The following is a 22,879-nucleotide window of genomic DNA, read 5'->3' as shown; positions in this document are numbered from 1 at the left end:
GGGAGTACAGTGGAAATGGAGACCATTATGATCTCTCTCTTGAGACAAGATCTCCCCATGTAGCCTATGGTGGACTAGAACTAGCTATGTAGCTTCGGCTAACCCGAAAACACATGATCCTTGCACCTCAGCTTCTCCAATGCTAGGATTACAGGTATGTGGCAGTATGACTGGCTGTGTATAATAGTATTTTGATATTACAAACGGCCGGATGTCTACCGAATGAAGCCCAAACTCCACCCAGAGAATTTTCCTGCCCTGTTCCTCTTTCTCTTCTCAGTTCCTCACTCATACCCTACCAGCTCAGCCTCCCTGAACTGTCAGTGCTGTCACATCCCAAGCTCCGGCCAGCATCGCTTATTGCTGAGTTTTCGGTTTGGAGCATGCGCACATCCACCCCATTGATTCTTCTGATTGGGCCAAGAAGGTTCATGGATCGCCCAAGGCTGTGATGCTTTTCCTAGGCTGTGCCGTAGTAACTGTCCTTGCAATTGTGTCCTTCACAGTGTTGCTCAGGGAGGCGCGGGCACTTCACGGGGAGCACTTCCTCTTGCTGTATCCTTAGTGACAACTGATGTCTTAACCGATGAGGTCACTGGGGAAAGGAACGCTTCGTCTGTCTGGAGAGAAGGCTGAAAATTCTACTGAATGTGTATAAAAGTAAAGATCAAACAGTCCGGGAAGTTCCCAAATGACTCCCGTGAAGACTTTGTTCAGATTTAGGTCGAGTGGAGGAGGCAGGGGCTAGAGTGTGGGAGGGAGAATGGAGAAGTAGGCATGGCAGAGTGAGGGGGCCTTGTCAGGGAAAGGGCTCTGATGCCTTTAGAGAATAAAGAAGCAGCAAGGGAGAGACCTGAGCAAGGGGAATTGGCCTTCCTTTAAAAAGCTAAAAGTAACCGTGATCAAACAATGACAGGCATCTCTGCAGCTCTGTCCTTCGTCAGTTGTGTAACTATGCAAGTTAGTTAAGATTTCCCAATAGCAAGATGCTTGTGTGGCTGACAGGAATGAGAGCAGAGCTGATTTATAGGGATCTGTATGAATTAAAGAAGACAATAGACACACAGTGCTGGCACTGGGGCAGGGACAGAACATAGAGGACAGTGAAATGGGGGTTGCTGGAGGCAGAGGAATGAATAGTAACAGACAGTAGTAATAGTCGCGGTGATGACACAACAGTGTGTGTGTGTGTGTGTGTGAGCTTGCTTGCTTGCTCATATGTGAACATTTATGTGTTGGTCCTTGGGAGCCTTCTAATTTTGTTGATGACAGGGACTCACATTAGCCTGGAGCTTGTGGAATAGTCAAAGCTAGTCCAGCTTTTCTATCAACCTTCCAGGGATTGTCCTGTTTCTGCCTCTCATCTCACAATCACTGGAATCACAAGCACACACACACACACACACACACACACACACACACTCACGCCTTTTTTTTTAAAGTGTGGGTTCGGGTGTTCTGAACTCAGGACCTTAATGCTTGCTAGGTTAGCACTTCTGACTAAGCTAAGGCCCACAGAATCGTTAAAAACAACACGAAGGACCTACCACAGGATCGCTGCTCTGGGACTTATGAGAAAGTCCCGTGTTCAGGCACCTGCTGTTACCCAGGGACAAAGTTTCCTTCTCTCTTTCTCCGGCTTCCTTTGGGCTGAGACTCACTCAGCAGGAAGAGCGCTCTCTGGGCTCTAGGACCCACAGAATTTGAGGTGTGGAGAAGCACACAGGGTCCCTGGAAGAAAGAAAAGAGACAAATCCCAGGGCAGAAAGGACCTTCCTCTTAGGAGTTGGTGACCAGGCCTGCATATGATATGTGCATGCGTGCAAGTGTGGCCATCCTCCCACACACCAGTGGGAAACTGAGGGAGGGAAAGGTTTTGGAGCACAGTGAAGACTATGAGTCCTTTCTCCCACTTCTGTGGACTGTGCCGTTGGTTAAAATGTACTTCCAACCTGGACTGAAGGAAACTCTTGTCTATTTTTCTGTGCTCTGTTTGACCGTAAGCATCTGGGCTTGTGCAATTTTCCCCAGCTCCATAGGTGGGGCACTGGGCGTGTTATTATTCCTGCTGTTGTCTGATGCAGATACAGGGTTCCTCTACTGAAGTTATGAGATCTCTGATTTTCCTTAGGTGATCAAAGTACAGGCAAAAGGTGTGAAAAATGGGGGTCAGCCTGAGGTTAATCCTTCCCGGAAATTCATTTCAATATCTGAAGTAACCTTAACTAAAGAATTGTAAGGAAAGAGGCTATTCCAGCGCATTGGGCTGCCCCACCCCTCCAAGGCTCTGCTTCCACGCCGGCAAACACCCCTTCTCCATAGTTCCACAGCTTAGAAACCTATGACTCAAGAGAAAGTCTTCCTTTCCAAATCCTCCGTGTTCTGGGCTAGTCTCACAAAAGGGATGGTCAGGATGGCTGTCTGTGGGCTGCATTGTCTCCCACTGTGGAACTATTCAGGGGATGTTTGGGGTGTTGACAGCTGGTTCCCTCTTGCCTGTGGGGTTCCTGCAGGATCTGGCTGCCTTTCCTCAGCTGATCCCAACCTAAGCTCATCCACAGGCATCCCTGGCCTGACTGTTATCCCAGCATCCCTGACGTCATAAGTGACACGCTCTCAACCCTCCTCATGCTTGGACCTCATGTCATGGCGACGCCAACCATAGAATTATAGAGTTATGCCACTTCATAACTTCTATTTTGCTACTGTTATGAACCATAATGTAAATATCTGATATGTGGCCCCCAGGTTAAGAGCCACAAGCTTACGATCTTCAGATGCATAGTCGTTTCTTTGTTTGTTTTTCTGAGACAGGTTTCTTTGTGTACCCCTGGATGTCTTGGACCTCACTCGGTAGACCAGGTTGGCCTTGAACTCAGAAATCCGGAGCAGTATATTCTTGCATGCCCTCCTGGGATCTTGGTAGCTTATGTCTTTGGACTGCTACATTAACCAGGAATTATGGGAGTGGAGGACTTGTCGGCCTGTTGGAGTTGAGTGAGATGGCGTTGGTGCCTGTGGCTGAACACGGAACCTGGACAGAGAAAAACGAGAACCTGTCGCAGGGCTCTCCCCAGCCCCCAATGGCCGGTCTCCACACTTGGGTGAGATGTTTTATTGTCCTCCCAAAACCTTCAGCTGCCTTTCTTGTGTCCTTTAGCTTTCTAGGACTTAATTGATCTGGCTCTAACAGAGACAGAGGGCTCTGCAGCAGGTTAGGTTCAACAATCCCAATAACGCCTTAGAACAGACGTTCCCGACCTTCCTACTATCAACCTTCCTACTGCCGCGACCCTTTAATACAGTTCCTCACATTGTGCTGACCCCCAACCATAAAATTATCTTCGCTGCTACTTCATAATGTAATTTTGCTACTGTTATGAATCATAACATAAAATATTGTTTGGAGATAAAGATTTCACTGAAGGCATCTTGATTGAGGCTGCATTAGAAGCCCCTGTGTTTATACTATGTGCAGTGGTTGTGCCAGGAACTTCTACACACAGATGAAGTGTAGAAGTTCTTTCTACACTTCTTTCTTTCTTTCTTTCTTTCTTTCTTTCTTTCTTTCTTTCTTTCTTTCTTTCTTTCTTTCTTTCTTTCTTTCTCTTGAATGGCCCATGTGGGCTCAGTTTGACCTACTCAAAGGCATGGTGCTATTAAACCAACTCTCATTCATGTTGTTTTGTTTTGCTCCTGGAGGAAGTTCTCTAATACCGGATGTTCTCGGTCCCACCCGCTCACCCTGGCATTAAAGCATCCTCATTATACGGATTCTCATCACTAGGCTGATGCAGCATATACGAGTCCTGAGTGATACTGATGGGAAAAGTCCTTGGGAAGGAAATAAGGTACTATATCAAACAGAAGGGCAAGCGTGAGGAAGCGTCGGACCCAGGGTGGTGCTGGGTGTAATGGTTTGTATTTGCTTGGCCCAGTGAATAGAATGTGATGGTTGTATATGCTTGGACCAGGGAGTGGCACTATTAAAAGGTATGGCCCTGTTGAGAAAAAAAAAAACCTATGACTCTTAAGTCCTCTACTTAGATTTGTATTCCTTTGCAAAGGGGTTTCATGGAGAAAGATGACTGAAACTGTTTCAGCTTTCCGCCCCCGAGGGAAGATTAGATCATGTGCCTCACTCTGCCCCTGTCTCTTCTCAGTCAGCTGGAACTGCCCAGACTCTCGGCTTGACACCCTTCAAAAAAATCTGCTGCACACATAGGAGCCGGTGGGCCCCTCCCAGACACCAGAGTGTCAGTGTGCCTGGCTTAATGTGTAGAACCACACACTCAAAACAGGGGTGGAGGATTTCCAAGCTCTGGAGACGAAATGTGGATGGGACATTAGACTAAACAGCAAGCAGTGCATGGCGCAGCCATGCCACCTTGTTTAGCAGGAGGATGGGCCTCTCATGAGGACTTTCCCAGGTATCTGGAGCTGCATGTGGGTTTAGTTTCAAGCAATGGAGTCAGGTTATAAGAGACAAAGGGGTTCTAATGAAGGGCCAGGGTGGACCCTCATTTTTCTTTTACTTTTCTTTTTTTTTAAATTTTTTTTAATTTTTAAAAATTTTCTATATTCTTTGTTTACATTCTGAATGTTTTTACCTTTCCTGGTTCCCCCCTCCCCATCGGTCTCATAAGCCCTCTTCCCTCCACCCATTTCCCAATCACCCCCTTCCTGTTTCCCAGTCCTGGTACTCTCCTACAATGCTGGATCAAGTCTTTTCAGAACCAGGGCCCTCTCCTTCCCTCTTCTTGGGTATCATTTGATATGCTAATTGTGTCTTGAGAATTCAGAGCTTCTGGGCTAATTAATATCTACTCATCGGTGATTGCATTCCATGTGTATTCTTTTGTGATTGGGTTACCTCACTTAGGATGGTATTTTCCAGTTCCAACCACTTGCCTAAGAATTTCACGAATTCATTGTTTTTAATTGCTGAGTAGTATTCCTTTGTGTAAATATACCACATTTTCTGTATCCATTCCTGCACTGAGGGACATTCCCAGCTTCTGGCTATTGTAAATAAGACTACTATGAACATAGTGGAGCATGTGTCCTTATTGCATGCTGGGGAATTCTCTGAGTATATGCCCAGGAGAGGTATAGCAGGGTCCTCCGGAAGTGCCATGTCCAGTTTTCTGAGGAACCACCAGACTGATTTCCAGAGTGGTTATACCATCTTACAATCCCACCAGCAGTGGAGGAGTGTTCCTCTTTCTCCACATCCTCGCCAGCACCTGCTGTCTCCTGAGTTTTTAACCTTAGCCATTCTGACTGGTGTGAGGTGAAATCTCAGGGTTGTTTTGATTTGCATTTCCCTAATGATTAATGATGTTGAACATTTCATAAGGTGCTTTTCGCCATCCAAAGTTCTTCAGGTGAAGATTCTTTGTTTAGATCTGTACCCTGTTTTTTAATAGGGTTATTTGTCTCTCAGGGTTTTTTTTTTTTTTTTTTTTTTTTTTTTTTTTTTTTTTTTTTTTTTTTAGTTAGAACAAGTTGCTAAAAATCCTCTGAGTTAGCACAGCCTTCTGTTCTTGTTAGCCCGTTAGCCCGTTTCTGTGTAGGTCTAAACAGCATGTCACTTGAAACAGTGACTTGGGTATCATTAAAAGTTGGTCAATTTCCAACCAACTCAAACTAGACAAATCCGCCCAACGGTGGCTGACATTTCTACTCACTCACTAAGACATTCCCTCCCCTGGGACGCACTAATAAGGTGCTGACTGAGCACAAGCTTTTGTGTTTATAGCTGGTGACCAATACAGGCCACTGATTTTCAAATAGAAGTGAGACATGCGTGACTTTCTGGCTCATTCTCTTGATAATTCTTTTAAATGACAAGGACATGCTGCTGTCTTTGCTATTTTCTTTTCTGAAAAATCCATATATAATAGAGCAGCCACCTTAAATTATGAAATGGAAACTAGATTTAAGTTACTCAATCAATCAATCAATCAATCAATCATCAATCGTGTGTGTGTGTGTGTGTGTGTGTGTGTGTATGTGTGTGTATGTATGCCTGTGTACCAATGCCCACAGAGACCAGAAGAGAGTATTAGATCTCCTGGAACTGGAATTACATGAGCTATGATGTAGGTATTGGGAATCAAACCTAGATCCTCTGGAAGAACAGCCAGTGTTCTAACCACTGAGCCATCTAATCAGCCTCATTGGAAACTGGTTTGATGGCAAAATATAAGAAGGAAGAATCTGGATCCTCAGTCACTAGGTAGCTCCCAGACCAGACCTTGGCTCTCCTTTCCAGACATATAAATATAAAACTCTCATAAAGCTCTCTCTCTCTCTCTCTCTCTCTCTCTCTCTCTCTCTCTCTCTCCCTTTTCTCTCTCTCTCTTTCAAACACACACACACACACACACACACATACACACACACACACACACACACAGTTTCTCTCTCTCTTCCTCTTTCCCTCTCTCTGTATGGTATATACACATGTTCATTTGTGCGTATATAACAGGTATTCATGCAGGTGTGAGTGCACATGAATGTGTGTGTGAAGGTCAGGGATCAATATCTTGCACATCATCTGTGGTTTTTGTTTTTGTCCAGATCATCTCTTTAGCCTGCTTTTCTAGATCTATATGTGTCAGAGAAGTCACCTTCTGACTTGCCACTATTAGTTTGGATTTCTACTGCAGAAAACTGACCTACCCAAAGTCACTTCTATATCTTAGATTTATTATAGGTGGAAAGTGTTGTTTTCCTTTTGATCAAGGAAACCTGTTCTTTAAAAATGTATAGATATTGGTGTTTGCCATATATATGTCTGTGAACCAGGTATGTCTTGTACCCATGGTACACAGATGGTGTTGGATCCCCTGGAACTGGAGTTACAGAAGTTAGTCAGTTGTGAAGTTAGACAGTTGTGAACTTTATGTGGGTGCTGAGATCAAACTCGTGTCCTCAGGAAGAATATGCTTGGCCACTGAGCCATTTCTCCTGCCCCTCAATGGTTCATTTTCATTTTTCTTTTGCCATCCATACTGCATTTTTAGTACCATGGATAGAGTAGATTTATTTCACATTTTAATTGGTTTATATTAATTGTACAAATTAATGGGTTTCATTCCATTTTCAAACATGCACATCATGTATTTTGATCAGGTTTCACCCCACAATTCTTCCACATTCCCTCTCACTCTTTCCTCCTTCTTTTATTCCCTAATTTCCCTTTTCTTTCATGTCATTCACCAGCCTCTAAATTCCACTTATGAGAGGAAGCACACAGCTGTTGTCATTGTAGGAGGGCCTTGTGTTAACTTGACCATTGGCACTTCTGTCCACTTTCCTGCAAATGACCCAATTTTGTGGTGATTTACGGCTGACTAAAACTCCAATATGCATTTACGCTTCATATTTTTATCCATTCATCTGTTGATAGGCACGTACGTACGTAGACTGCAATAAACATAGGTGTGCAAGGGTCTCTGAGAACTATCTATGAGCCCTTTGGGTATATACCAGTAGTATAGACCTGGCTCATATAATGATTACATTTGGAGATTTTTGAGGGACCTCCATGCTGATTTCCATAGTGGATACCAATTCATATTCCCACATACATAAAATCTCTTCCTTATCCTTCTTCTCCCTATCCTCAGAAGCATTATTATTTTTTTATTAATGATAACTATTCTCCTTGAATTAAGACTCAAAATCAAGCAATAGAGAGACGTGGCATGTGTCAAGAGTCCAGGATTCAAAGGTCCTTTTCTAAAAGATCTTAACACTTCTCATTTTAAGTGTGGACAAAGGGGCAAGGCCCATGTTATAATCCAAGAATAACAGGGAACGGGGGCGAAGCTCAGTCAGCAAGGCTGTGCATCATACACACAAGGCTGGGCTCAGTCTCTAGCGCCTTGTCTCTGAATATCTCAGAGACACAGGACAGCTGAAGAAAAAAGCCTCTGATAAGAAAGTAGCTCTTTGCCTGCAGCCATCCACAAGTTGAAATTTGCTGATAAGCACTGCAAAACTTGCTATATGAGCATTCTGTCCTCCCAGAGTGTGGGGGGTGGAGGGAAGCCAGCTCCCACCAAATGCAGATCCCAGGCTTTCAAATGCTGAAGAAGAAGAAATGGTTCCAAAGGCCGCTCTTCTCTTTCTTCCTGGCTCAGCACTGTGCAAAGGCAATGATGTTGGTCACCAAAGTCCTTCCAGTGGCTGAAGAATCATTGTCCTAAGCCTGAAAATCAACCATACCATCCCTTTCCAAGCCACACAGCAGGGTCCTGTTCTGGACATTAATCATTGTTCCCACCCCGCCCCCTGGAGGAAGCCTTGGTTGATGGTGTTGCTTCCTGAGCTGCCTGCTCATTGTGAGCAGGATGTAAGCCTCATTATTCTCTTGGCTAGAGGATGCCCCCAATTTCACGAGGCTAAGGATTGAGGAAGGGACAACTCCTATTCTGGGCCACGCTTTGTTCGCTCCTTTGAGTTGGGTGTCCTCCCCATCCTTGGCTGTCACCATAATAGATGGACTTCTGGATTTACAGGCTCAATTAAAATGCTGTCTGCATGACAGCAACTGGTGGGTTTTGCAGTAGTCACCGAAAAAACTAGACACTTCAGTGGGGGAAATCGCTGGTCCCGTGAATAGGAATTATCAGAGTGGTCCCTGAACCGTGGGGCAAATAACTCTGGGAATACACTTCTTCAGTGTTATGGGCAGGGAAGCTAGGATCTTTTGAAAATATCCTATTGACATGGCATCTTTATCATATACACCGATGACATGGTGATCTCTAATCTTATTTTAGCAATGTGTGATTTTTCTGATATGACTGTCCACTGTTTTTTTTTTTTTAACTAGATATCAGGCTGAGAAAATCTGGACTCTTGAAGTTCAGACAGAACAACCTTTTTGACAAATGTCTTGGCAATCTGATTCTTGTGGTCTGGGGTCACAGACTATCTGACCTCAGGGAACCAGAAGGTTTGACAAGCAATTGTTTAAAAATCAACACAAGGGCTCCATGTGATTATGTAGGGTGTCTGGTGATAGTGTCTCTGGTGGGAAGGTCCTTAATCTCAGCTCTTGGGAGGGAGAGGCAGGAGCATCTCTGTGAGTTTTTGAGGCCAGCCTGGTCTAAATAGACAGAGCTACTTGAAAAAAAATGAATACAAACAAATTAAAAAAATCTGCCATTGAAGATGCCAGTTAAGTGCTGAATGATGCTGTGAAATCTTTTGGTATTGGTTTTAAAGAATATATACAGGCCAATAATCCTCTTGTTGTCTAATGCACTTTGACTGAGCTTTCTGTAATTTGCACGAACAGAATGCACAGCAGAAATGGCCACAGATCCAGTGCTGGGCCACTGGCTTCAAAATTTCAAGTGAAAGCAATCTTACAGACTGGGGGAAGATTTAGAACAAAATCAAGCTCGGCATCAAACATGAGCCATCGAGGGAGAAACCGTATTTGGCAAAGGATGTCTAGCGGGGAGCTTAAACGTGAAGGTCGATCCTGCAGTTGGCAGGTCCGTTTTGCTCTCCCTCTGACATTCACCATCAAGTCTCATCTCAGGAGGATGCAAGATGCTAGGTGAGCGAGGCCAGCTGCAAAAGGCCGTCAGCTCTGTGACTGCATCTCTGTGCCACGTGCAGAAAATACACGGCCACAGAGCTAGAAAGTCAACGGATCTTGTTAGAAACTGGAGTGGGGTTTGGAAACGGGAGGGTAGAGGGTTTCCTTCTAGGATGAAGAAATATTCTAGGACAAGAGGGTCTGGCTATACAACATTGGGAATGAATTAAATGTTGAGCTGGATGCTTAAAATGGCTAAGTGGGAATTTGCAATATATTTATTTATTTTACCAAAATTTTATATATATAATATATATATTTAATTGTGTGTATAGTGTGTGTGCTTGTGTATGTGCACACACATGTATGTAGGCCAGAGATTAGCACTGGGTATTGTTTCTTAGGAACCAATATACTTACATTACTTATATTAGCGTGGCTAGGGCTAGCTTGTCCTAAGAGTCCTCTTGTCTTAACCTTCTCAGCACCAGAATTACAGTTACCTATCACAAAGCCTGACTTTACATGGGTTCTGGGAAGGGAACTCAGGTCCCTGTTCTTGCTCAGTACAGAAACACTGTACTGACTGAGATATTTCTCCATCAATTACAGAGCAGTGGGAAGCCTTCTTCCGCTTGTCTACCATTACGTTTTTAGAAAGTTTTTATATTTTAAAGTTGTTGATTTTAAGCTTAAAATATTTTAAAATAGTTACTACAAAGCATCAATTGTTTTAACCTTTTTATTAAAATAAGATCTTAAAAGTCAACGATAATATCGTTTGTTAGACCAAGGCATGATAATATATACCGATAGCCCCAGTTCTTGGGAGGCTGGAGCATGAGGATTGAGAGTTGGTGGCCATCCTAGGTCACATAAAGAGGTCAAGACCAACTAGGGATACAGAGGTCTTATCTCAAAGACACTAAATAAAGTACCAGTTGGGTTTAGCAGTGGTCTAGCTCTATGTACTACGGGTTACCAATCACTATGAAAAAGTATTAGGCTAGAATGGTTGGTCAGAGAGCCCCAGGGGTCACCTTGTCTCTGTTTCACCAGTGCCAGGGTTACTATTCCAGGTCACATGCCTGACTTTTTTGTGACTTATTATTGTTGTTGTTGTTGTTATTGTTATTATTGCGCACGCACACACATACACAGACACAGTCACAGACACAGACACAGTCACAGATGGATCCCAAGTTGGGCCTGTCACTAGACCTCCAGGCTCTTCTCCATTTTTGTCCATTAGGTCTTTTGGACAGGAACAATTCTGGGTCAGAGTTTTAGACTGTGGGATGCCAACCCCATCCCTCCACTTGATTCCCTATCTTTCTACTAGAGATGGACTCTTTTAGTAGACATGAAGTTTTTGAGTGGACATAAATCATTTTTATTGATTTTTTGTATTAATTTCCTTAAAAACCCATGTTATTTAAAAATAGGAAGAAATTCTTTTTAAAAAAATACATACATCGATGTATTACACATCCTAGGCTATGCACAGTGACTCTGAAGAAGCCTGAAGGGAAGGGAAAACTTTGTCTTGCCTCAGGCACAGAACACAGATACCTCTTCTGATGCTTGTTTCCCTGTGGTAAGCTTAGCTGCCCAGCTCATCAAACTAAGGTGCTTGCAACTTAGAAGACCTTGGAATGAGGGCCCTTTACAGAGTGTGAGAACCTCGCAGTCGACTAGACACGACATTGGGAATCTCAGTGGCTCTGTAAAGATCACTTTGGGTGACATTTTGTGCCTTTGTTTTGGTGCTGGGGTGTGATAAGGAAATACTGTATAGTTGATGAGATTTGGTTTCTCAAGAAGGAACAGGGATCTCCAAGTTGGAGATTTATGTGCAGTGTTTAGTAAATTTCCAGCAGGCAACACTAGACTCTGGTCGTAAATCTCAATGAACATGGCTTCCTTCCTTCTGTTAGCAGCCAGCCTCATTCAATCACTACCAAGAGGTGGGAAGTCATCCTAAATCTTTACTCTCTCCTTTTTCTGTGTCACCCCTTCTTGTGAGTCACATTGTCTGGGAGAACAGGAGACCACAGCTGACAACGCGTGGTTTCCCTTGCTTAGCAATGACTTCCCTTTGATCTCAACCCTTGACTTGCCGGCAGCCAGCCACATCCTGGAAGGAAGAAGCAGGATGGAGTGAGGGGAGGTCATATTTATTTTAAAGGAAGTTGAAGGAGCATCTTCAGCAGATGAGTAAGTCATGGAGCAGAGGGGGTCAGAAGTGTATAAAGTGGAGGACAGCAGGACATGCTTGAAAGGATTAAAAATCCCAAAGCATCACCCAGCCCTGGGGCCCGAAATGATATCAGGCAGCGTTCCCAGCCTGCTAGGAGATTCTGTGACAGCCAGGGCAAGGGTGGCCAGAAATCAAAGGGGCTGGCTTTCCTCCTCGTGCTGTTTCCTGGTCCCCCGTCTTCCCAGTGTTATGATAACCGAATTCTCCCGTGATACCTCCTAGTGCCAACACCAACAGAGTACAGAAGGGAGATACTGTAGATAGGGCCCTGTCCCAAACAGCTGCCTGGTGTCTTGTTTTGATAGCTTAACCTTATGGGGATCATCGGGAAAGTGTCTGCCTATCTCCGGGAGTGAAGCACGACTCTTTTTCAGACAGCAGAACTGAAGTCATCTGCACATGCACTCAAAGTCCCTGCTCTGGCCATTGGTGAACCATCTGTTCATTAGAGGATGAATCAGGTCAGTCTGCTAAGCTTGTGGCCTCTGTGACACAGCCATCAAACCACAATTGCCAGTCTCTGGGGCATTTCTTTGGAGGATGCTTGTTGTCATGGGGATATACTGTATAGGCTTGATGCATCCCAACCTAGACCTTGGACCCAGTGCTGATAGGCTTTCTGAGATCCTGACCTGCACACCACCCCCATCTCTGTTTGGGTCGGACGGCTCATTTGCTATTTGTGAGAGTTGAACTTCTCTCATATACAATATAGATAAATGATCCCATGGTGCTAGTTCTGTCTGGAATGGGCCTAGAATAAGCTGGGCTTGAACAAGTAGCAGTTCTTGGATGTGATAATAGCAATTGGATAAGAAGTAGCAATTCTTAGCTATAATAACTGTGTAAAACCCTAGGATATTTTACGTATCTCACATGAATATATAAAATGTCATAGTATTTCAGGGGCTTCCTGTAAATGTATTGTTTGCTCTCAAGTGTCTTACAGTGTGTGATCAAATTATGAAGCAAACATCTACAACAGTTTTCTTCTTAATAGTGTTAGTTACATTTCCTTTTACAATAGTGTATATTTACTCCTAACTATAAACTACTAGATAATATAAAGAAAAGAATAAATACCTCCACTCCCTACTTTCCAGACAGAAGACCCTAAAATATGTGTATAAAATCATAACGCTTAGATTTTAAGTATAGTTGTGTGTGCTATCTTTCTTAGAAACCTCATAATACTTTCAAATTCTTATTTAATTTTAGTTTAACTATTGCATCAAGTCTGAAAGAATACCTGCAACATTCTAGTAGGTGAGCTGGTATTTTTCTATACTGGTGTACAATGGTGCATTATTTAAAGTCAGATGTGATTTATAGCTGTTCTACCATATTTGCCCATACACATGCATTTATCCTACATTCTTGTCTGTCTTTCCTGCCTTTCGCTTGCTTCTGGTTCATGGTTATTTAGGAACCAGAACTCTAGAGCTGGTCGCAGTGGTTCTCCATTCCCTGGTTATTTCCAGTAGACCAGAGAAGACGTTAAAGAATTAACCATTGTGCGCTTTTCCCCATTCTCATGAACACCATGTTAATTCAGCTCCTGGGCTCAGTCTAAGCACAGTAATCATATTTCTGTTCTTTCTGTTATCAGCCTGTCATCCTACTGAAGTGTTGTCCAGCTGGGAAATATCTTCCTTGCTTCCTTTCCTCTAACGACAAAGGAGAGAATAAACATTTGGCTAATTTGCTTTTCTGTTATCCTATGACCCTTTACATAGTTAAAATATACCACACACACACACACACACACACACACACACACACCCTATGTACTCACATGTATCATTAAATATGTGTATAACCCTAGTGTATGTGGATAATTTTAAATCCAGTGCACACATCTGTACATATATTAAAACATGTAAATATATGGTAAATATCACACATAAGTTGTGTAGGATTGATTTGAGAAACTTCCCTAAGCTCAACTCCAAATGGATCAAGGACCTCCATATAAAGCCAGACACTCTGAAGCTAATGGAAAAGAAACTGGGGAAGACCCTTGAGGACATCGGTACAGGGGGAAAGTTCCTGAACAGAACATCAATAGCGTATGCTCTAAGATCAAGAATTGACAAATGGGACCTCATAAAATTACAAAGTTTCTGTAAGGCAAAGGACACCATCAAAAGGACGAATCGGCAACCAACAAATTGGGAAAAGATCTTCACCAACCCTACATCAGATAGAGGGCTAATATCCAATATATACAAAGAACTCAAGAAGTTAGACCTTGGAAAACCAAATAACCCTAGTAAAAAATGGGGTACAGAGCTAAACAAAGAATTTTCACCTGAAGAACTTCAGATGGCTGAGAAGCATCTTAAAAAATGCTCAACTTCATTAGTCATTAGGGAAATGCAAATCAAAACAACCCTGAGATTTCATCTTACACCAGTCAGAATGGCTAAGATTAAAAACTCAGGAGACAGCAGGTGTTGGCAAGGATGTGGAGAGAGAGGAACACTTCTCCACTGCTGGTGGGGTTGCAAATTGGTACAACCACTCTGGAAATCAGTCTGGCGGTTCCTCCGAAAACTGGGCACGTCACTTCCGGAGGATCCTGCTATACCACTCCTGGGCATATACCCAGAGGATTCCCCAGCATGTAATAAGAATACATGCTCCACTATGTTCATAGCAGCCCTATTTATAATAGCCAGAAGCTGAAAAGAACCCAGATATCCCTCAACGGAAGAATGGATGCAAAAAATGTGGTATATCTACACAATGGAGTACTATTCAGCCATTAGAAACAATGAATTCATGAAATTCTTAGACAAATGAATGGAGCTGGAGAACATCATATTAAGTGAGGTAACCCAGTCTCAAAAGATCAATCATGGTATACACTCACTAATAAGTGGATATTAGCCTAGAAAATTGGAATACCCAAAACATAATCCACACATCAAATGAGGTACAAGAAGAACGGAGGAATGGCCCTTGGTTCTGGAAAGACTCAGTGTAGCAGTATAGGGCAGGGAAGTGGGAAGGGGTGGATGGGAGAACAGGGGGAGGGAAGGGGGCTTATGTGACTTTTGGGGAGTGGGGGACCAGAAAAGGGGAAATCATTTGAAACGTAAATTAAAAAAAAGAAACTTCCCTTTTTGCATTGACTTATTTTACATGAGCTTAGTAATCTAGAATGAACTTTCTAGAATTCTCAAGATATTTGTGGAAGTTAGTCTGAGCAAGTTAATGATTTAAAATGACTGTGCTTCCCACTCCTTTTCGGGGGTCCTTGTGATTGGTCGTGTTTTCTCCCTTATCTAGCTACTTCCCTAAGCAGGACCAGTCAGAACTTTTCCAGTTCAGGCAAGGATGTATGTGGGCTAACCTAAGACAATTTGACCTCAATGGATTAAAACCGTGATTCTGGTATCAAACAGTTGGTCAACTCAGGCTGTGTAGTGTCTGTCATGGAGGTCTCATAGCTAACTAAGATTATTCAGGGACACATGAGCTTTGGAGATGGTTCACCAGAGGAAACATAATCCACCCTGAAGATTGAGCCTACCAAATGAATCTGGTTAGAAGCTAGAACTCTTCTTCTAAAATCATTATCAATTTGTTCTCTCATATATTACATCCAGACGACACTTTCTCTTCCTCCTCCCCTCCCAGCCCCCGCCCAGCTTCCCACCCACTCCTAGCTTTTTTGTCAGAAAAGGGCAGGCCTCCCAGGGATATCAACCAAATATGGCATATCAAGTTGCAATAAAGACTATGCACCTTCCCTTACGTTAAGGCTAGACAATACAACCCTGGAGGACAAGGGCCTCAAAAGCAGGCAAAAGAATCAGAACCAATGCCCGCTCCCTCTGTTAGGAATCCTACAAAACACTAAGCTACACAACTATAACTTATTCTGTAGCCTTCTCAGCTTTGAGCAGGCCTTTCCCAGCCCTAAGAGGGCTGAGCAGTTTCCCAGCCTTGAGCAGGCTGCGCAGACCTTGAACATTCACCATGACAGGTCGTATCAACCTGGACAGGGACCTCTGTCTTGGCTGCAGTTGTAAACTCCCATGGGAACTTTGAAGTTTTGGCTGCCAGCACAGACCTTGCTGCTACAACTTACATCAACTGAAGAAGGGGACGGGTTTTGTGGTTTTTTTTCCCTTTATAAACCCAAAGCTTATTATTAAACTTGGAGCCTTGATCAGAACTTTGTCTTGGGTCCGTTCTTCTCTCACCCTCCTACCTTATTTCCAGCCTCCCTTTCAGGTAAACCTAGTTTGCCCATAGCTGCTGGACAGATTACAATGTATGCAGAGGGAGACTTAGGATAGAACCAATCATGACTGGTCTATTGCAAGAGGAATTCACTTGCAAAGGATCTTTTGAACAGGAAAACAGAAACAAGATGAAACCCCAGACTTGAACATTTTACCCTCCCGAGTTGTCTAATCATTACTACAATGTATTTGACTTATTTCTTCTTTTCTTGTACTTCCGGCTTATTGGTATGCAGAGTTTGTTTTACTTGCTCCACTTAATTTCTGTTTTCCTACTTCTTGTTCTTTGTAGCATTGAAATTATCAAATTTTCAAATTAAGTTGCAACCCACATATTTGAGGCTCATTCTTTAAAGGCCCACAACTTAGTGACTTTAAATATAGTCATGAAGTTGTATAATATTCATCATTATCTATCCCCAAATTATTTCACTATCTATATATGAAGTCCCACACATATTAACAGCCCCTGTTCTTCCTGCTCTATCACTGGCCACCACATACCTCCCTCTGGATCAGTTGACCTAAGGCTATTCTGGACATCTTACACAAACATAATGAAAGAAACCTTGTGTGTCTAATTTATCTCATGTAGCACACTGTTTTCCAGGTTAGCCTATATTATAGCTAGTATAATTTGTTTTATAACTAAACTAGTTTCATTACAGGGACACATATTTTGATATCTATCCATTTGTAAGTGAATTGACATTTGGTTCATTTTTCTTTTTTGCTATTATAAACCATGTTGGGGTGAACACCTGTGTATAAGGCTTTTCAAAGATATACGTTTCCAGTTTTCTCAGGTATATATTTAGGAGGGGGATTTCTGGATCTCTTGGTAACTCTCTTTATGCTTATGAAGAGCTGCCAACATATTTTCTTACAGTGGCTGCACTCTTTGGCATCCCCATAGTGATATATAAAAGACTTTTCACTTACATATCTGATTTAGAAATGTTTCATCCCATTCTGTTGACCTTTTTATTTTAAAGCTTTTGTAGTACTCTTTGATGCACAAATGTTTCTAATTTTTGTGAAATCCAGTTCACTCATTTTGACCTTTGGTTGCTTATAAGTTTTATATTTTATATATGAGAAACCATTGTGTAGGAAAAAGGCTCTTGGGACTAGCTGTAAGTAGCACTGAGCAGGTGCTGACTGCCGTGGCCCTATACCCCTTGATTTAGTTAGGTTGGTAAGTTTTAAGCTTTGTCTATTTTGCTACAATGAATAAAAATAATGGTAAATCAAGTTATGCAGTATTACAAAAGATTTACAAAGATTTTCTTCTAGGAGTTTTATAGTTAAAGGTTCTTTGTTCTTTTGAGTTACTTCTCTCTGTGGTATAATAAAAGGTTGAGTTTTGTTGCTTGATAGGTAAATGCCCAGCTCCCTGACGAGCACCCCACAAGCACCCCATGAGCTCCCATGATCTTAACAGTCATTCTACATTTATGACATCATTCATTGTGCATGGGAATCAATTGTGATATGTTATCAATCAGCTTCCTCGATCCACCATGATGGGCTCCATGATGACTTGTTAAATCTTTCCACTCATGACCTAACTCTCACGTGAACTCATGATGTAGGACATTATCAAGTAATTGCTGATCTGAATTGATGCTAAAAACAAAAGATATCTTTAATGAGCCCTGTTGCACTGGGAATCTTATTTCTATAGGAACTATTTTCCTTCTAAGTGGTTATCAATTAATAAATTTTTAATTTGTAAAATGCTTCTTCTACTGGTGTATTTGGACGTTGTCAACAGGTAGCATAAACCTCTTCCCTAATTTTAGAAGTAATTGGAGGGTATATGGAGGAGTCATATGAAGTTTATAAAATAGTACTTTTTTATTGATGAGAAAACATGGCTTATATCTGTGGCTAGACGGCTTGTTAAAACCACACCTGAAACTAGATGTACTGGTTTGTAGGGTGATTGACATATAGCATGTCTCCTATAGTACTACCTTTGCAGAAAGACTGCTTTTAAAATTTAAAAATTTTGCTGAGTCAGGAATGGCCATGTAAGAGATGGAATGACATATCTCCTGCTCCTGAAACAGAGCCAGCAGGGCATGGGCCTCTGTGAGTGCTGATGGTTGCCGTGGGCATGAAGGCTTGTTTGTATAATCGTGCACATATTTGCATATTCCTCCTTTGAGGAATGTCCTCTCTGCCAAGGTTAATGACTCTGTAATAATCAGAGGCAGCATGTGTATGGGACACAAGGGTGTGTCTATGCTTCAGCAAAATGGTAGAACTCTGTGACCTTCAGGATAGCCCTTAAGGTATTTCTCAACTATGTAATATATGAGGATGCAATATGAATTGTATATGCAGCTTCACAAACCTAAAAGAACAGAGACAGCTGCACTATGAACCAGTTTTTCAGAAAGATACTAAGGAAGGAAATTAAGAGGTTTAGGGGGTGGAAATTGCAGGGCAAGATCCCACCCAGCTAAGTTTTTTGTTTGTTTGTTTGTTTATGCTTACAATGATGGGCAGATTCCTGAGTTCAAGGTCAGTCTGGGACTGAGGGAGTTTAGGTCCAGGGCCAGGCATGGTAAGAATGGTAATTTCAGGGTAGGATCCCACCTAGCAACCTTATTGTTTGTGCTTGCGCTTGCTGTCTCTTTCTAAGAATCAAGGAGTTGATGTCATAGAATGCTGATTCATGGGATAATCAAAAGGGAACCTGGGGTAATGACTGAATTGATATGTAAGGTAAAAAACTGGGCTTTTGATCTGCAAGAGTTGAGCCATCCAGAAATAATGGCAAAAAAAAAAGTCTAGAGAAGAACAGACTGCAGAGAGCACTCTGAAAAGCTGTACACACACACACACACACACACACACACACACACAGAGAGAGAGAGAGAGAGAGAGAGAGAGAGAGAGAGAGAGAGGACTGGAAAGGATCTCAATCAGAACACAGGGTGTCAGCTTGTAACCACACGTTTTGCCATCATGTTTTGAAGCTCCTAGACAACCTTCTCTCAGAACCCCTCTCCAAGCTGAGGTTGGCTCTAGGCAGACTTTTATACATTTTTCATTAAAATACTTTCTCCCCTCCCTTTCTTCCTTGCCAGGTTGTATCCCAAGTCTCTAGAGAGGAGAAAGGAAGAGTCTGCAATGGGATGCTTAGTTGTTCTTCTCAATTTTCTGATCAGTCATGTTTCTCATGAGCATAGTGAGGGAGACAGAGGGAAGCAAAAGGGCAGAATCCTGGGCTGGGCAGTTGCTCAGTTGGCGAAGTCACTGCTGTACAGGCTTGAGAGTCCAGGTCTGATCCTGATCATTTATGTAAAAACCCGGATGTGACAGCATGCAGCTGTAATCCCAGTGCTGGGGATGGAGTGGGCAGAGGCAGGCGATGCTTGGAGCTCCTTCCCCAGCAACCTCCATGAATTTCTGAGCTCCTGGATTCCAGGACAATGAGAAATCCTGTCTCAAAAAAACAAGGAATGATTGAGGAAGACACCCAGTCTTTACCTCTGGCTTTCATATACATGTATGCAGAAGCATGTGTGTATATGAGCACATACAATACATACATACATGACATACATACATACATACCATACATACAAGATAAACTTTACAGTACTTACAGTTGTTTAGTAGGTAAATTTTGCCTATTTGGGAAATGAGGGACCGTTGTGTCCCTCAATGAGTCACAGCTCAGAGATTCTGTGTTATTTTATTCTTTCTATTACAGAAATGAAAGAGAATTGGGTGGTGTTGGTGCTGGGGAGATGGGAGTGCTTACTGTGCAGGCATGAGGGACTGAGTTCAAATTTCCAGCATGAGTGTCAAAAGCGGGGTTTAGCTGTGCACCTGCCTATAGCACCAATGCTGTGGGGATGGAGAATGGGGTGGGAATGGGGGGCTAGCTGGCTGCCCACCTAGCTCCAGGTGCAGCAGGTGATCATGTTGTAAAAGACACAAGGCATAGAGTGGTGGAACAGGACATCTGATATTCTCTTTTGGCCTCTGCACTTTTGCACAGTACATTCACCCCCACTGCCCACGTGCAAAAATAGCACACATATTTACACAAACACATATATGCAAAGAGCCAGGAAGAAGGATTCCATTGACAGTGAACTTAGTGCGTCAAGGCAAGCATTTGAATCTTCTTGGGTTACTTTTCCAGGTCACCACACATTGACCTGCTGACCGCAGGACTCCTTGAGATCGATTGTGAACCTTTCCTTGTTACTTTCCCCTTGGACTAAATTGTATTATATGTTTTGGATTGACTTTCTGATATAAAACATTGCATTCACACAGCTAAGAAAAAGAATCATCTCTACCATTTGTTAACACATATCTTTTAAGATTTAGCTCTTTATATGCCTTGATTTTGTAAGGGAGTCTAATATCAGCTGAAATTAGCTGTTGGGCCCAGGTGATGGATTGACTATATCTAGGGTCTATAACACCGTTCGCTTTATGAAAGAAAGTTATGAAATGAAAGTTGAAACTCCCTTTCATTTTAATTTCCTTCTTCAAACAACAATTATTTGGAAGCCTTTTCTGTGACTTTAATATTATTGTTTTTCTAAAGAAACCATAATATAACCTTCAAACTTGAAATTCTCAAGCTACACTCACTGCAATCAAGTGATCTCACTGATTTTGTTTTTATTTTTATTTTTTAAAACCTACTTTCCCAAATAAAGATTATAACTGGTTGATGTCTGAAGGTCACTCATAATAGTCTGGCCGAAACTGTACCCCAGAACTGCCTGCTGGTTGAGGGGAGGCTCCACAGGATGGCAAGCTCCCATTTAAGCCATCTGAAGGAAGAGTCCTGTGTAATACCTGGCCAGTGATGGAAGCTCAAGGAATGTGTGTGGAGTTTCTAAATAGCTTATCTGGCTTTTATCCTTCAAGGGACTCCTCTTCCCTGGAGCAAAGGAAGGAAAAAAGAATGAATAGAGCAATGGAAGAGAAGATGCCAAGAAGGGAAACTCAACAGCAAGGAGTTAGAATAGTTTTTAAGCATCTTCAAATGCTTTGGTATTCATGGGATGCAGTGTTACGTTCTATGTCCTGTAATTTGAATAGAATTTAACAACTGTTTGTAATAAATACATCTCAGTGGGGCAGTGGAGGTCACACTTACATGCTCATGGACTCCATCTTAGAGGACACACAGCTGTCGCCCTGTGTGTTGGGACCCAGCATTTGGAGCTAGGCGCCATATATCAGATGATACAGCTGTGCCACATACCATTTTAATATGGCTTCTCCTCCTTCCAGGCACTCTACAGTGTCTCCTCTTCATTGCTTTTCTGCAGGGGTTACCTACCAGGCTAAATTTTATAGAGTATAACTCTGGGGTTTAGGGCAGACATGTATTTAGCATGTGCAAGGCCTTGGGTTCCATTCCCAGTACTAGAGCAGTGCAAAGCACAGCCGAGGTTACGCTCTGTCCCTCCCCCTGGCTCAAACCTCTCACCCCCCACATCATTTCCTGGAGTAAATGCCACCTATGTCGTTGGACTCATAGCACTTGGACGTGGCATGGGCTGGGTCTTTTCATCCCATCCTCTGTGACACTCAGTTCCTGACTCGACACCACTGCCATTTCCCGCGGGGATCCCGGTCTCTACCTTCCTTTGCACACACCGTGCCTTCATACCACAGTTTCTCCAGCCCATCCACTTCCTGACAAAAGTTTTTTTTCTGGACACAGCTTTCTGCTCCCCTTCCCCAAATGTTCTTTCCTTCTCTGAACCCTATTAAGTTGTAAAAAATGAATCATTTATTATCACTACTACATATACAATTCTAAGTCATGGAAGTGATAAAACTTGAATTAAGAGATAACTTAAAATCTGATGTGAGGAGTAGCCAGGCAGAAGTGGGGAGATGGTGGCGTGTGCCTTTAATCCAAGCACTTGGGAGATAAAGATTGACAGATCTCTGAGTTTGATGCTGCCTTGGTCTACAAAGTGAATTCCAGGACAGGACAGCTAGGGCTACACAGAGAAACCCTTGACAGTTGTCTTGAAAAAAGAAAACTCACACACAAAAATGTAGTCAACTAGAAAGATGTGAAAAAGTAAAAAAGAAACAGTAATTATATTAACCACCAATATTTCTACTTTTAACGATATGATTCTTTTTAACAAAATTGAGTTTCTCGGGGTCTGAGGGCCAGTCTGTTCTTATTAGTCAGTTCCAGGATGATGAGAGAACATGTTTTAACAAACAAAAAAGGAGGTTAGCATGTGAGGAATGACATGTGAAGCTGACTTCTGGCCCCTACATGCTAATGTATACATGTGCCCCTAAGCAAACATCCACCCTCCTCACACACAATAAATACAAAACAAAACAAACGAAAAAGCACGCCATTTTATGGAAGGTAAATCCTTATTGCCAAAGATACAGGTACTTCAGGCAGAGGTACTTCAGAGCTGGAACTGACCTGAATTTTGCCTCCTCCCCGAAGATTAGCTTTTCTAGTACTAACATACACTATGCAAGTTTCCAAAGGAGAGAACCAAGCTACAGTGCTACCCTGCTGTAATGTATGAACCAGAGCAATGACTTCCGTGGAGCAGCAGTGTCCCGCATAAATAAACATTTCTCTGATTTGACAAGAGCGAAGGCAGTCATGCCCATGCCTGGGACTGGAAACCCAGTCAGCTACCCAGTGCTAGCGAAGTCACAGATTTTGGAGGATCTTTACTACATTCTAAATATTTGTCCTCATACCCACAGGTAAGTGTGGTGCTCACCCCTGGTCAATGGAGACCATTATAGAAAACC

This window comes from Apodemus sylvaticus, chromosome 14 (assembly GCF_947179515.1).
Source record: "Apodemus sylvaticus chromosome 14, mApoSyl1.1, whole genome shotgun sequence".
Classification (NCBI taxonomy): Eukaryota; Metazoa; Chordata; class Mammalia; order Rodentia; family Muridae; genus Apodemus; species Apodemus sylvaticus.
Note: the sequence above shows the minus strand (reverse complement) of the source record.